This window comes from Capra hircus, chromosome 16 (assembly GCF_001704415.2).
Source record: "Capra hircus breed San Clemente chromosome 16, ASM170441v1, whole genome shotgun sequence".
NCBI classification, from domain to species: Eukaryota; Metazoa; Chordata; class Mammalia; order Artiodactyla; family Bovidae; genus Capra; species Capra hircus.
This window is the reverse complement of record NC_030823.1, coordinates 2,203,092-2,217,780: the sequence shown is the minus strand read 5'-3', so window position 1 is coordinate 2,217,780 and position 14,689 is coordinate 2,203,092. Positions and strand designations below refer to the sequence as shown.

At 55.2% G+C, this 14,689-nt stretch overlaps 1 protein-coding gene across 2 annotated transcripts in view; it reads right to left on the bottom strand.

Annotated features, from left to right (window-relative positions):
• The window catches only part of CNTN2 (contactin 2), a 32,969-nt gene extending 32,299 nt beyond the window's left edge, over positions 1-670 (bottom strand). For both annotated transcript variants that reach the window (XM_018060040.1, XM_018060038.1), the window contains exon 1: positions 457-670. The gene's annotated coding sequence lies outside the window, so the exon portion shown is untranslated. The remainder of the gene's footprint in view (positions 1-456) is intronic.

The following is a 14,689-nucleotide window of genomic DNA, read 5'->3' as shown; positions in this document are numbered from 1 at the left end:
AGGCCAGGGCGGCCTCAGTCCGGCCAGTCAGGCTCGCTCCTATGCAGGGACGCGGCAGGCCAGGGCACGGGGGCCTGGCCTCACTCACAGACAGTCAAGCCCTGGGCCAGGGGCACAGGGCAGGGCTGTGGCCTCTGCCCACTCGGGGGGCAGTCACTGCTGCCAGCCTGTGGCTTGAGCTCCTGGACACACTCTTGGGGTTCAGCTCCCCGGCCAGGCCTGGCCTGCCAGGGCCCTGCAGGGTGCCACCTACGTCGACAGGGCAGAGAGGGTCTCTGTCTCGGCGGCCCCTGGGGGTCTGGGATGAGAAGTCAGACGGCCCCTGCCAGCCAGCTGGGGTTTCTGCTCTGGCCCTGTGCCCTGCTCCCCGCAAAGGAACTGAGCGCCCAGCCCCTGCCCACAGCGGTGCCCCGGGAAGCCCCTGGGCTGGAGGAGACAAAAGCGGCTGGCACCTACCTGGGATGCAAGGAGGGTGTCGGCCGGGGAAGGGGGACGCCGCTCACGCCGGGGAGCCGAGCCAGCCGGGCTGCCGGCCCCGGGCCGCCCTCCTCCGCTCCGCTCCCTCAGCCCCAGCGCTCGCTGCCGTCCTGGTGCAGCGGCGGGCGAGGGCGCGCGTGTGCGCGTGTGCGTGTGCGTGTGTGCGCCTGTGTGCCGCCGGTTCACTGCAGCATCTCTGCACCGAGACGCGCTCCTCCCTCTCGCCGGCGCCGCTCACTGGCTGGCTCGGGCTCAGCCTGGAGACGCGCCCCGGCCCCTCCCTTCCCCAGCCGCCCTGCTTCACCTCATTTGCTTCCCGCGTTTAAGGGCCCGGCGCGTCTTCCTGCGCCGCCTGGCCTCTGCCCCCGCCCTCCTGCCCAGCGCCGAGCTGAAGGGCTGCAGAGGGTGCGCTGAGAAGTACGAGATTGTAGCTTAGTCCTCAAACCCCGAGACCCATGGCAGCAAACTCCATGGAGACCCATGGCAGCAAACTCCATGGAATCGACTCTTAGAGGAAGGGCTGCCAATTAGAAATGAGGTGCGGGCCGAGTGGGGTGGAGGGCTGCCTCCGATCGTCTTTATTGTTTCCCGTTTTTGAGAGTAAGGTGGGCTCTTGGTCAAGATAACCGAACAGTAGAGGAAATTTTAACGTAGATAGCGAATGTACCTTAACAGATTTAAATTACATGCCTCCGGGTTTATTATTTTCATGTAAATAATTACATGGATTATTAGTATTATTTTATGCAGATGGATCACCTCATATATCATTGATTGACAAAATATTTTAAAATTATATAGTAGACCTTGAGCCGCTTTTCACACTTTCAACCAGCCCGCAGTGTGTTGTCATGAAAAGCTCACTAGGTTGAGTCTGGGTCTCTGCAAGGCAGTCTGGGCCCTGCGACTAGCTCGACTGAGTGTTCTAGGCTGAGTGCGCCGTCTTCCTGAGCCTCACTGATAACCTGAAGGGGCTAAAGGTGGCCAGGGTCCCTGCCGGCTCTGAGACTCTAGGTGCTCACCGATGAGTGGCACGTCTCCCGCTCTCTGCTCCTGTCGTGTGGCAGGCGTGCCCCGGGAGGCTGGGGCCTGGAGGAGGAGGGACGAGCTGTCTGTGGCGGCCGCGGCCCGGCAGGCTGTCACTGTGCTCCCATCCCGGTCCACCTGCTGTCTAGCTCACACAGATGAGACCAGTGAGCGGTCCAGATGCTGAAGCAGCTGGTGGGGCCACGCCAACGTCAGAGCTTTCAGGGGACATACCTGTCAAGCCTGGAGTGTGGCCATCAGAGCTTTCAGGGGACATACCTGTCAAGCCTGGAGCGTGGCTCCATGTATCTTTGAGTCGAGAGGGACACAGAGGATTGGGACGGGCCGGGGTCGACAGAGAAGGGGCCTGGAAAGGGAGAAGGAGGTATGGTCCGAGGGAGGGTCTGTAGCTCAGCCTCCAAGGCCGGAATGCCTGCCCGGGTCCCATCCACTTCCCCCAGCCCGGGCCTGCCCCTGCATGGAGCTTTCCCAGCTCAGGGGCAGTCTTGCTCGCTCCTGATGGAGGCTCTGTGAGCCACGTCTCCTGGAGAACTTGGACTGCTGCTGAGCAAGTCCCTTCCGGGATGTCCTTCCTTCTTCTGCCTCTGCCCACGTTGTCCTTGTCTCTCTGTCTTCCTGAGGCTGGCAGTTGGCCTCAAGCTTCTGAGGTGAGCCCTGCCCTCTGACCCCACTCACGTCAACCAAGGCTCCAAGGAGAGCGTCCCGAGTTCTCTCCAAGCAGAAACAGCTGCCAAGAGGGGTTGGTTCAGCTGCTGCCCTGGGAGAGGCGGAACGGGCATTGGCTGACTCAGGGGCCAATAGTCTGGAAATGTTTGCAGGGAGGATTGCTGTAGATTGACACTGCTGTCTTTATGACTGGTTTAGGACAGCTGCCGCCCTTGTGGCGGGGGGTGGTTCCTTGGGGAGGCCACGGTTCCCATCCCAATGATACAGGTGACTGGGGTCTCTAAGATGTTCTCAGACCCCTCTGCAACCTGCCTGCCCTGCCCGTGGGCTCCAGAAGCCACAGTAAGTGCAAACAAGAGTGCTAACTGAGCCCAGGACTGGATTTGGGGCAATATCTCCCAAAGTTTCATCTCAGGTGGATTTAGCGGGCTTGGGGGCTCCTCACTGCCTCTCAGGTGCTTCTGTTTCTGACAAAAGAGTGGGCTGAGCCTTTGTGGGTCTAGGCTGAGTTTTGCTTGTGGGTCCATTAGATTGATAATGGCAACAGCATTTTATAATATTATTATTAATTATTGTATAAATTATTAACAACAACTTGAGTGTCTCCAACGAGCCAGGAACTGTAGTAAGTGTTTTATCTGAATTGTCCACCCAAGGGGGTATGTGTTATTATTATTATGCTCCCTCTACAGATGAGGCTCAGAGAGACTGAAGAACCTGCTCAGAGTAAACAAGAGGAGAAGTGGAGAATGCTGGTCTGACTGCAGTATCCACGTACTCCAGCCCTCATTGCAGGCCCCTCTGGGGTGGGCAGAGCAGGGGACAGGGCGGTATACTTTTTTTTAGTGCCTGTCAGATCCCAGAATCCTCAGCATAGTTGATTACAAGGGGCACCTCTTCTTTCCGGGGCTAATCAGTGTGTCTTCCTGTTGTCTAGAGCTGGACACCTCATCCCCAAGTTGGGTCCACAGACTTCCAGACGGGCAGAGAAGGTCAGCTGAAGATGATCAGGCAGCTAATCAAATGGCCACTGTTTGCCTGGCAATGTGGTGACCCTAAGTGGCGGCTTCCAGGAGGCATCTTGAGGGCCACTCAGCCCTGCTCTGGCCACCTGCTCCCCACTCCGGAGGCCCACCAGGGGATCTCCTGTGGTCAAGGAGGGGCCTCAGGTCAGCCCCAGGGGACCAGTGGGGAGGAGCTCTCTGCCAGGATGCAGGCCTCTGATGGTGTGGCTCTCCTCCCGTGTTAGTTCCGAGCCTCACATGGCCTTTCCCAGCCCCTCCTGCAAGCAGGCTCTTCACCTCTGGTCTCAGGCTTCAGAAGTTTTCTAGCACTCCCAGGAGTCTTCATGTGTTTATGGAGCCGGGTCTCTACCTAGAACAGCAGGCTGTTCAAGAGCCACCGGATATGGTCTGTCTTCAGTGTGCCTGTAACCTTTCTGGAAGCAGTCTGGCAGTGGGAGGCGGATGGTCCATCCGCAGCCTCCAGGAAGAGGGACAGGCGGGTTGGACAAAGCTCTGAAACCAGACCAGCTTGACACGTAGTCCTGCTACTTCCCAAGCAAGTCACTAATCTCAGAGTCCCAGTTTCTCCATCTGAAAAACAGGGGTGAAGATACAAACCTCACCTAGTTGGTGTGAACACTGAATTAAGCATATGGTAGGTACTCTGTAAACATTCATACTTCCCTTTGGGCCCTTTTAGGATTCAACTTCCCCATCGATAATGAGTGTGTGCGCCTTCATAGCTGAGCCCTTCTCTGCTTCAAGGGTTGGGGGACTCTGGATTCACATTCAGGAGAGCTGGACTCTCTCTGCTCTGGATGACCCAGCTGGAGGATAATGGCAGGTCACTGACGGACGTTTAATTTCTCTGAGAATCCAGGTTCTCATCACCAAAATGCAAATAATCCTATTCTTAACTTAGAATAGTGTAAGGACAAGTAGATTAAAATATGACTTTTATAGGCACTGTTTGTGTGAAAGTGAAAGTGAAGTCGCTCAGTTCCACTGTCCCTGGAATTTTCCAGGCAAGAATACTGGAGTGGGTTGCCGTTTCCTTCTCCAGGGGATCTTCCCGACCCAGGGATCGTACCCAGGTCTCCTGCATTGTAGGCAGACGCTTTACCGTCTGAGCCGCCAGGGAAGTCGCCATGCAAAACACTGGTGACGATTCCCTCGACCACGCAGTCTCTGCGGGCAAAGACTTTCTCATTCGTGCCCATGTTTCCCGCACCCCCACCCCCAGCGTGACCTAGTGACTGATGCCTAGCAGAGACTCAAATAGCTGTCCGTTGACTGGTGAATAAACGGGGGAGAATGGCTGCTCTGACGGTTCAGATGGGGGAGAGCGGGAGCTAGGAGGTGGGCAAAGGTTTTGGCGGATGGGCTGGGGGTGCCTCCTGAACGGGAATGAACAGTGTAGAGGTGGGGAACGCGTTTCTGGCAGGGGGTTGCTGGGGACTGGAAAGAGCATGATTCGTGTGGGTCCGGGCGGAGCCAAGTTGAACTGAGCAGGGGGCTGGAAGGGAAATCTCAGTACCCCACCCACATCTGCCTTCCTAATGTTGCGTGAGGGCCTGAAGGGGCCTGTGGCCCGGAGGGGCCTAATTATTCTCTTAGCCATTTCAACCCAGGGCTCTTGGAGCTTCTTTTCAGGCTTATAATGGACAATGCTAATGTCATTATTAATATTTAATAGTAATGATGCTAATAATGCCTTGCATTTATGCGGTCTCTCCAAAGAGCTCAAAGAACCCTGAGATCTTTTTTTATGCACAATTTGGCCAGTGTGGGAGGTGGAGGGTGGGAGGGCAGGGGCAGCCAACAAAGGACGGAGCCATAGGGAAACCGAAGCCCAGAAAGGCTGGCCCAGGGTCCCGGATGGTGGAGGTGGAGCTGGGCTGGGATCAGGCGCTGGGGTTCCCCATCTGGGGCTCTGCCCTCTGCCTCTCCAGGACATGCAGGGTCATGTTTTGACTTTGTCAGAAGACTCCCCCACCAAGGACGGCCTCCTCCTCAAAGCACGGCCCTGGATGGGGCAGGGCTGCTGGGCAGCGGCCTCTGAGTGCTCTTTACAAAGCCCGCCCTGTATGACTAACGCACAGCCTGGGCACGTGGGAGCCGGAGGGGCAGGTGAGGACACTGGTCCTTGGCCAGATTCTGCAGGCCTCCCTGAGCCTCAGGCCAGGCCCTGCTGTCCAGCATCCCCGGATGGCTGAGATGTCATCTCCTGGAAGCAGCTTCAATCCACCCATGTCAGGGTGCAGGCCCTCTCTCTGCTCAGTCTTCTTGGGCTGAATTTGCTGTCCCTGCTACAATCTGTCGGGGCCAGAAACATACCCCAAAGATGCAGTCACAAAAAAGCCAGCACATTAGAATTTCGGGGCTGCTAAGAAGCACTATCCAGGGAGCTGCCCTTATATAATGGTGGGTGGTGCCCCTCGAAGGAGACGGTGCGGAACAGAGTGGAAGGCTACGGGCTTTGGCATCTGACAGCTATTGATTCCAGTCCCACTCACTGTATTGATTGTCTGGTGACCTTAGGCTTCTCTGAGCCTCAATTTCCTCTTCTGTAAAATAGAGGTGAGATGATCTGCCTCAGAGGGCTGCGTGGGTCAGAGGAAGGAGGCACCCGTGTTGGACTGCAGCAGAGGAGGCGGCAGGACGCTTATGGCTCTGGCACCCATGGGGGAGCGTCCGGTGTGAGTGATGCCCGTGGCGGTGTCCTGAGCAGGCTGTCCTGGGATGTGACCTTGCCGCCTCTGCTGCCTAGCCTCCCTCTGTTTCTGCCCATTTCTGAGTCGGTTTCTATAGCCTCCTCTGGTTCTGTGATCCATCTGATAACCTCCTGGTGAATGTCCTTTTTGCTTACGACAGCCGAAGTCTGCTTCTGCTGCCTGCAACCCAGAGCCTGGACTCAGGATTCAAAGTTCCTAGCACAGTGCCTGGAACAGAAGAAATGCCCAGCCAGAAGCTGGGAGAAACTTGTTGTTCTCACCCACCCAACCACATCCGTCCTTCCATCCATCCATCCATCCGTTTAACAAGCAGATATTGAGTCCTCTTGTACCAAGCACTGCACTGGGTACTGGGGACACTGAGAAGAATAAGGCAGGGGATGCCCTCTTACAGAGCTCACAGCAGAATGGTGGGATGATGTGAAAAATGATCAGAACACAACCCATTGAGTGCTGTAACCCAAGCTCGCACAAAGTATCATGGAGGGGTACCTGCCTTGGCCTAGTGGAACCACAGTGAGGCTCAGGAACAGAGAAAACATTTTAATTGAGTCTTGGAGGTATACTCTGAGCTCACGAGGTAGGCCAGGTGTGTCTGGCATGGGCTTGGAGACGCTTACTCCTTGGAAGGAAAGTTATGACCAACCTAGATAGCATATTGAAAAGCAGAGACATTACTTTGCCAACAAAGGTCCGTCTAGTCAAGGCTATGGTTTTTCCAGGGGTCATGTATGGATGTGAGAGTTGGACTGTGAAGAAAGCTGAGTGCCGAAGAATTGATGCTTTTGAACTGTGGTGTTGGAGAAGACTCTTGAGAGTCCCTTGGACTGCAAAGAGATCCAACCAGTCCATTCTAAAGGAGATCAGCCCTGGGTGTTCTTTGGAAGGAATGATGCTAAAGCTGAAACTCCAGTACTTTGACCACCTCAGGCGAAGAGTTGACTCATTGGAAAAGACTCTGATGCTGGGAGGGATTGAGGGCAGGAGGAGAAGGGGATGACAGAGGATGAGATGGCTGGATGGCATCACCGACTTGATGGATGTGAGTTTGAGTGAACTTCGGGAGTTGGTGATGGACAGGGAGGCCTGGTGTGCTGCGATTCATGGGGTTGCAAAGAGTCGGACATGACTGAGCAACTGAACTGACTGACTGAACTGGAGGGGCGAGGAGCATGTGGTTCCAGGAAGGAGCAACCGTTTGTGCAAAGGCAGTAGTGTGGCAGAACATAGTATGTTTGGGAAAGGAGTTGGTCTAGGGTTGAGGATTTAAGGAAGGGATGAGGTTGGAGGGGAAGGCTGTGGTCAATCCTCAAGGAAGCTTATGAGTCCAGGAGGAGCTTTATCTGAGGGCAGTGGGGACCATCAGAGGGGTCTAAGCTGGCAAGAGACAGGCTGAGATGTGTGCTTTGGAAAGTCCACTCAGGGGTGGCAGGGAAGGGGGAATGCACAGGGCAGACACAGACCTGGAGGCAGGGAGGCAGTGTACTCAGCCACTGTCAGAGGAGAAGTGATGGGGACTTGGAAGTGTTCTGAGCATGGGACTCAGACCTGTGCTGGCCAGCCAGGAGTCTTCATCAGATGACCACGGGGCTCTCACACCTCTACATGGGACCAGCCTCTGTATCCACCCCTGTGATGGTCAGTTTTGTGTGTCAACTTGGCTAGACCACAGTACCCAGCTGTCTAATCAAACACTGATCTAGGTGTTGCTGAGAAGTGATTTTGCAGATGTGGTTCACATCTACCATCAGTTGACTTCAAGTAAGGAGGTTACCTTCCATAATGTGGGCGGGCCTCATCCAATCAGCTGAAGGGCCTGAAAAGCACAGCTGAGATTTTCCGGAGGAAGAAATTCTGCCCTTAGTCTGCAGCCTCAGCTCTCACCTGAGTTTCCAACCTGCCAGCTTGTAATAAGCAAACAGACTCGATAGCCCTCACAGTTATGTAAATCAGTTCCTTGAAATGAAGCATATTTGTTTCACGTGTATTGGTACACACATACGCACGCACACATCTTGTTTTCTTTCTTGGGAGAACCCCCTTTACCCTGTCCACTGGCCTCTCCTCTTGGCTTCCCTGCCTCATGAATGGCACCCCGCCCTTTACACCCTCTGTGACCCACCCCCTCCCCCTGCCTCCTGTGTCCTGCCAGCCACTCAATCCTGCTAGTTCTGCCTCCCAGGGGCCTCTCCCATGCACGCCCTGCCCCGGTCTTAGCTCTGATGCTCACCTGTTTTCACCTGAGCTTTTACCATCTGTCCTCCCCAGGCTTTCTGTTTCCAGTCTCGCCCGCTCCCATTCACCCTCCAGACTGCAGTCAGAGGGAGCCTCCTAAAATGCAAATCAGATCATACCACTTTCCTGCTAAAAATTCTTCAGCTTCTCCGCCTCCAGGCTGGTGCCAGGCTCCTTGCTGGGACTCGTGGTCTAGTGTCGCCTGCCCCGTCCCCTTTAGCTCAGCCCCCGTCCAGAGTATCCCCCGCTCGCTCCAAGCACACTGACCTGTCTGCCCTTTCTGGGAGGTGCTGGACTCCAACTTCACTCTTTTAGTGGTGTTCTTTGCTGAAAATGGCTGTCTTTCTCTCTTAGGTTTGCCTGGCTACGTCCTCCTTGCTCTCGAGAATCGGCCTGGAGGTCGTGCCTCCAGGGAGCCTCGTGTGCCTGCCTTTCTCGGGCACGAGGTGCCCTCCCCGGTGCCCTTGTCATGCGGGCATGCTCCTCACTCACCTGCGTGGGGATGGGCTGTCTCACCCTGTGCCTTACATCTTTGCACCGTCAGCGCAGTATCGCTGCTCAAAACGTGTTTGTTAAACGGCTTGACGAGTGCGGCACCCATTCTTCTTCGCGGTTCAGGATGCGGCAGAGGAAGAGACCATGCTGGACCACAGCGGGCTGCCTCCCTCCCCACCCCAAAGGTCCTGAACCTCCCTCCCCATCCCAAAGGTCCTGAACCTCCCTCCCCGTCCCAAAGGTCCTGATATCGTGATCCCTTCGAGAGCCTTAGGCCCAAGTGCTAAGAGTGTGTTTCAAATTTTCAAAGAGTTGAAAAAGGAAAGATGTTTTGGGAGATACAAAAAGAATATGAAATGCAAATTTCAATGTTCATAATAAACATTTCTTGGAACACCGCCACATTTGTGCATTTCCGGCCACTTTCCTGATGCTCTGGCAGTGGAAGAGTTGCCAGAGAGTCTGTATGGCCTGCACAGGTGCAAATACTCCCTGTCGGGCGCTGCGCAGGAGCTGTTTGCCGGTGCTGCGTCTGAGCCGTCCCTTTGTCGCCTGGGGGGTCTGAGGCTCAAGGGTGGCAGGCTCTGGTGTGGAGGTGTCGGTTTTCCTCTTGCCTTAGCTCAGTGCTTCTCGACCAGGGGATATTTGGTGAAGTCTGCAGACATTTTATCACAATCGGAGTTGTGGGGGAGGGTATGGAATGTGTATCAGGCATCTAGGGGGTAAAGGTCAATAGCCTATAAAGCATAGGGCAGCCCCACACCCAAGAATTACCCCAGCCCCAAGCATCATTGAGATTCCCTGTGTGGAAGGTCAGCACAGGGCCGGCCAGGTTCCTGGCTGGTCTTCTGGGCTGAGGAGCCAGCCAGAGCTTCCACTGCTCTGGAACAGAGCAGTTCAATGATTGTGTGTGTAGGGGAGGGGCAGACAGGCCAGTTCTTTTCTTGGCCCCCTGAGGCTCCTGTACCTGCTAGGGGCCCTGGGCAGGCCTCCAGGGGAAGACTAACCTCTTTCCCGTATCCCCCAAAGGACAGGACAGGTGCCTGCCTGCTTGGGCAGGTGAGTTTGGTTCCAGAAGGGGAGATGGTTACCAAGGCTGCCAGCTGAGGACATAGGGAGGGGTGCCAGGGCCAGGGGTAGGGGGAACTGGAGGTGCTCGCAGGGGCCCAGGTGATCAGGGTGCCCAAACTGGCAGAAGGTGCATGAGGCGGGGGGAGCCTCAGGGAAGGGGTTTGGCACGGCTCCCACCCAACCTTCTGGAAAGTGAGAAGAACAGATGCTGTGACTGTCAGATGAGATGCTCCTGGCACTTTGGGAAATTGCAGAATTAACAAAAGGACGGTTGCTTTCAGGGAACACAAGCAGGGGCGCAGCGTGGACAGCTGGGCTAGACTCTGGGGACTCCTTTTCCTGGAAAAGCAGCGAGCAGGGGTCCTCCTGCCTGGCTTCTGGGCCTCTTGCGGGTCAGGACTGGGGGACAGGGGGATGAAGCAGAGGGTCGGGTCTGGGGGCAGAACAGGGTCAGATCAGAGTCGGGCCAGTCTGCACGCAGCTTGGAGCCTGGCAAGTGGCAGGGCTGTTTGGAGGTCATCTCATCTCTACTTCTGCTCCTCAGCAGACGGTGTCCTGCCAGCTGAGGCTCCACACAGAGGGGCCCTCAGCAGGAATGCGAATTCACCAGCTGTTACTTGCAGAGGCCCCAGAAGCAGCAGCCAGCTCTCTCTGGAAGCTTCACGGACAAAGAAGCAAGGGCCTGAGGGTCTGCAGGGAGCCTGCACTTTCTCCTGGTGGAGAGCTGGGTGGCAGGATGGCCCGCAGCGGTGCAGTCGCCTCCTGGACGCTCACCGGGGAGGGGGAGCCGGTGTGCGCACCGAGCGGCTGGGGTAACCGAGGAAGGCGCAGACCAGAGCTGGCTGCACGGTCCCACTCAGAGGCAGGAGGCTCAGACACCGTGCTTCTAGACCTATTAGAACAGGAAAGGAGCGGATGATAAGCAGTGTCCCAAGAGGGGATGGTTTTAATTGCAATGTGGAGCTAATTTAGACTCAAAGAAAACGCTTTCTTTTCTTTTCTTTTTTTAAATTGGGGTATAGCTGACTTTCAACACTGTTAGTTTCAGCCGTACTGTATAGCTGATTTAAAATACTGTGTTCGTTTCAAGTGTACACACGCACACATACATACGTATGTATTACAAGTATTTTCCATTATGGGTTATTATGAGATTGAATATAATTCTCTGTGCTACATAGTAAATCCATGTTGTGTATATATTATATACAGTGGTGTGTATCTATTAATCCTAATTTTACCCCTTCCCACCCTTCACCTATAAGTTTGTTTTCTGTATCTGTGAGTTGGTTTCTGTTTTACAAATGGATTCAGTTGTGTTATTTTTTAGGTTCTGCATATAGGTGATATCATCCATCACATTTTGTCTTTCTGTGTCTGACTTACTTCACTTAGCATGGCATTCTCTAGGTTCGTCCACCCAAAGAGAACTTTCCCAAGCCGAGAGGTCAGACAGGGGAGCAGTGCAATCTCTGCGGGGTCAGGGACCTGCCTGCCTGCCCTGGATGCCTGGCCTGGCTAAAGCCCCCCAGTCGGGTGGTCCCGGGGCATCACTCTGGCAGACCCTCTGCTTTCTGGCCCCTGGAGCTGCAGCAGCTGAATTAAGGATGGGAGACTGGGGGGCGGGAGCCGGGGACTCCGACACTCTGGAGGCCCCTGGGCATGCGCCAGGGAGCCCCCAGAGGAGGCGGTTGTCTCGTCCACCCTCGGAAAGTGAGCCGGCCATCGTGAGGGCCACTCGTGACTGGGAGGCGAGCAGGAGCGGAGGGCGAGGGGCAGCAGAGAGGCGAGGGGTCACGCTCCTCGTTTGCTCCAGTGTCATCCGTCTCCTTGTCACAACTCTCTCCAGGGGGCCAGCCGGCGACAGATGCGCCCCTGAGGAGGGGCTGCCGGCCTCCAACGCACGGCCTGACTTCTCCCGTCCCGCTCCCCTGGAGCCTGCTGCATTGCTAGCCGGCCCCCCGGGGGAAAGACTGCAGATGGAGCGAAGCGGGTGTCTGTTTTGTTTTGGGGGCAGGGGAGTCTCTGAACCAAGAACCTATTTGTCTAATGAAGTTGTAATTACTCCCGGGCTCGCTAATGGGATGAAAACCCGCGGCTCCGCTAAAGCCACTGATGGCCCCGCGTGTGCCTGACGGCTCTGCAGAGGGCCGGGTGTCGGAGGTGGGAAGGGTGGGTGCTGGTCAGGGAGAGGGCGCAGAGGCTGTGCTTCCGGGAGCAAGTCACACCGGCACGGTCCTCGGTCCAGGATAAGACGAGATTCCTGAGAACCATCATGCCACCCGTTTTCCCAAACCCAGCCCAGCTCCCAGCTACCTAGTTTGGTGGGAGATAGAGACAGCTGAAAATCCCAAACTATTTCCACCTGTCTTTAGAATGAATCTATCCTCAGGTTTGTACATATTTTGTTTCTTCTAGAAAACCCCTCAGCCCTTTCGGATGCAGTCCAGGTGAGCATAATGAGAAACGTGAGCCTGCTTTCCCCAAGGAGGGCTTGGCTAGAAGGGAAGGCAGGGCCAGGGCGTTCGCTGGGGGCCGGGGACTCAGTGTTTGCTGGGAAATGAGGGGACGGACCGGGACTCACACTGGCCTTCACTTTCTGCAGGGCCAGGATCTTATTTCCCGTTCGGGGATTGAACCTTGCTGCCCTTCTAGCAGGGGCTAGAGGCTAGAAGCCAAATTTCCTGATTCTTACCCCATTTAAAAGCAAAAAATGCTTCAAGGAGTCAGAAACTGCAAAACACGCACAAAGTTTATTATTAGAGACGCAGCCCAGTGTTTATGGGAGCACACAGAGGAACATTTATTTTTGTCCGAAGCAGCACAGAAATACACATTGGGAGAGGGGTGTGGACACACTAAAGTGATTTAAATCACCAATATAGGACGGCCCTTTGGGTCTTTGTTTTCATTTGGCCGATTACTTGTTTCTTCCTTCACAGCTGACAGGTCCTTGGACCCTCCCCAAGATGCACACACAACTTTCTGCTGAGACGGATCCCGCCGCAGAGGCTTACGGCTGCAGGTCCACACTCATTACGGGGTGGGGGCCCCTCCCCTTTCGACCCCCAATAAACCTTCCTGCACGTGTGCAGAGGGACGTCTCCCTTGACCTCAAGAGAGGCCATCTTATCTCTTTGCTTCAGCAGAGCTTAGCTTCTGCCACTAGCTTTGCCTTCGGAATACCTGAGTGAGAACGACATTTGAATTTTACTCCGCTTGACAGAAACCCGCCGTCCAGCCCAGGGGCCCGTCCGTCTCCTACCTCAGGTCCGAGCCACATGCACAGAGTTGGGAGGGCTGGGTCCATCCTGGAGCCCCTGCCGACTGAAGACTGCGCTCTCGGCCCTTGTGCACACCCGGCCCAGCCCATGTCCCATCGCAGCAGCTGGCCTGTGGCCTTGACCGCAGCAGGCAGCCCAGGGCATCGTCACGTGGAAAACTTGGGGAGGAGGTGCGTGTGGCTCGGGAGGAAGGACTTTCTGGCTTTTGTTTCTCGTGGAGGCTGTTGCTCGGCTTTGGGAGGGAGAGGGATAACGGATTTTAGCTTCTCTGGACTTTAGAGCTGATGGCATCAGTGATGGTCTCTGACAAACACCCCTTCCTCGGTGACAGATGTGTTGGTGTGGAGCCAGAAGGAGCCCTGAGTCCCATCCCTGTGGCCTGGACGTGTGGTTCCTCCCGCCGAGCTTGGGTGTTGGCTCCTCAGTCTCAGGGGAAGTGGCCCCAGGGAGGTAACCGAACCCGATTCCAGTCTGGGCGAAAACTCAGGAGGGGAACCTGGCCGAGTTCTGCCGTGGGGCCATCCTCTCTTGGGACAGATCCAGGCCTTCCGGATGTCTAGCCTATTCCTCTTCTGTGGGTTGTCTGGTGGGGAGGGGGTTGTGCTGTGTCCTAATGGCTAGGCTGGAGAGAGCAGGGGCAGGAGGGAGGGAGGTTCAAGATGGACAGTTCTTTCCCATAAATGAGAGTGGGTTCCTTGGCTTTCAAGGGAGACAAAAGCACTTAGGGGACTTTGGGAAACTTAATTAATGGGGCTGTAAAATGAGCGTCTAGCTCTCAATATCCATCACCAGCCGTTACATCCAACCTCTTGGAACCTGGTAAACCTGCTTTTAGGAAGATAAATACTGTCCGCTCCCATCCCCTCCCACCTGCCCCCACACAGTCAGCACCACCCAGACTAAACCACTAGCTGGGCAGTAAATACTGTCATGCAGACAGCTTGAAGACAAACGGGCCTGCTCAGCCTGTGGGGACCACCCACTGCACGTGAGGGGCCACAGAGTTACCGAGTCACGGGCCACTGCTCCTGCCCACCAGAGGCCTGCAGCCTGGCCAGGCGTGGAGGAGACAACTTGGACACTTGTGCTGAAGGCTGGGGCAGAGGAAGGGGAGGTCAGGGGAAGCTCTTTGGAGAGAGATGGAATTGTGGGCCAAGGTACTTTTGAAAGGAGGGACTTGAGCCCCCCTGGGAGGATGGGAAGGACTTTCAAAGGAAGGAATCAGGCTAGGGAAAACATCCTAGAAGGCAGAAGAAGGCAGAAGTATAAGGGGATTCATTCATTTATTTAAATTTAACCAAGTATTATATAATACTTACTATGCATCAGGCATTTTTTCATATTTTAACTAATTTGATCCTTGGTGTTGTTTAGTCGCTAAGTCATGGCTAACTCTTTGAGACCCCATGGACTGTAGCCCTCCAGGCTCCTCTGTCTGTGAGATTCTTGAGGCAAGGATACTGGAGTGGGTTGCCATTTCCTTCTCCAGGGGATCGTCCCGACCCAGGGATCGAACTTGCGTCTCCTGCATTGGCAGGCAGACTCTTCATCGCTGAGCCACAGAGGAAGCCAAATTTGATCCTTACAGCAACCTAAACGTAGCTACAATGATAACCCCTGCTCTATAGATGAAGAAACTGAGGCAAAGCAAGGCCAGGTAACCTGTCTGCAGTCA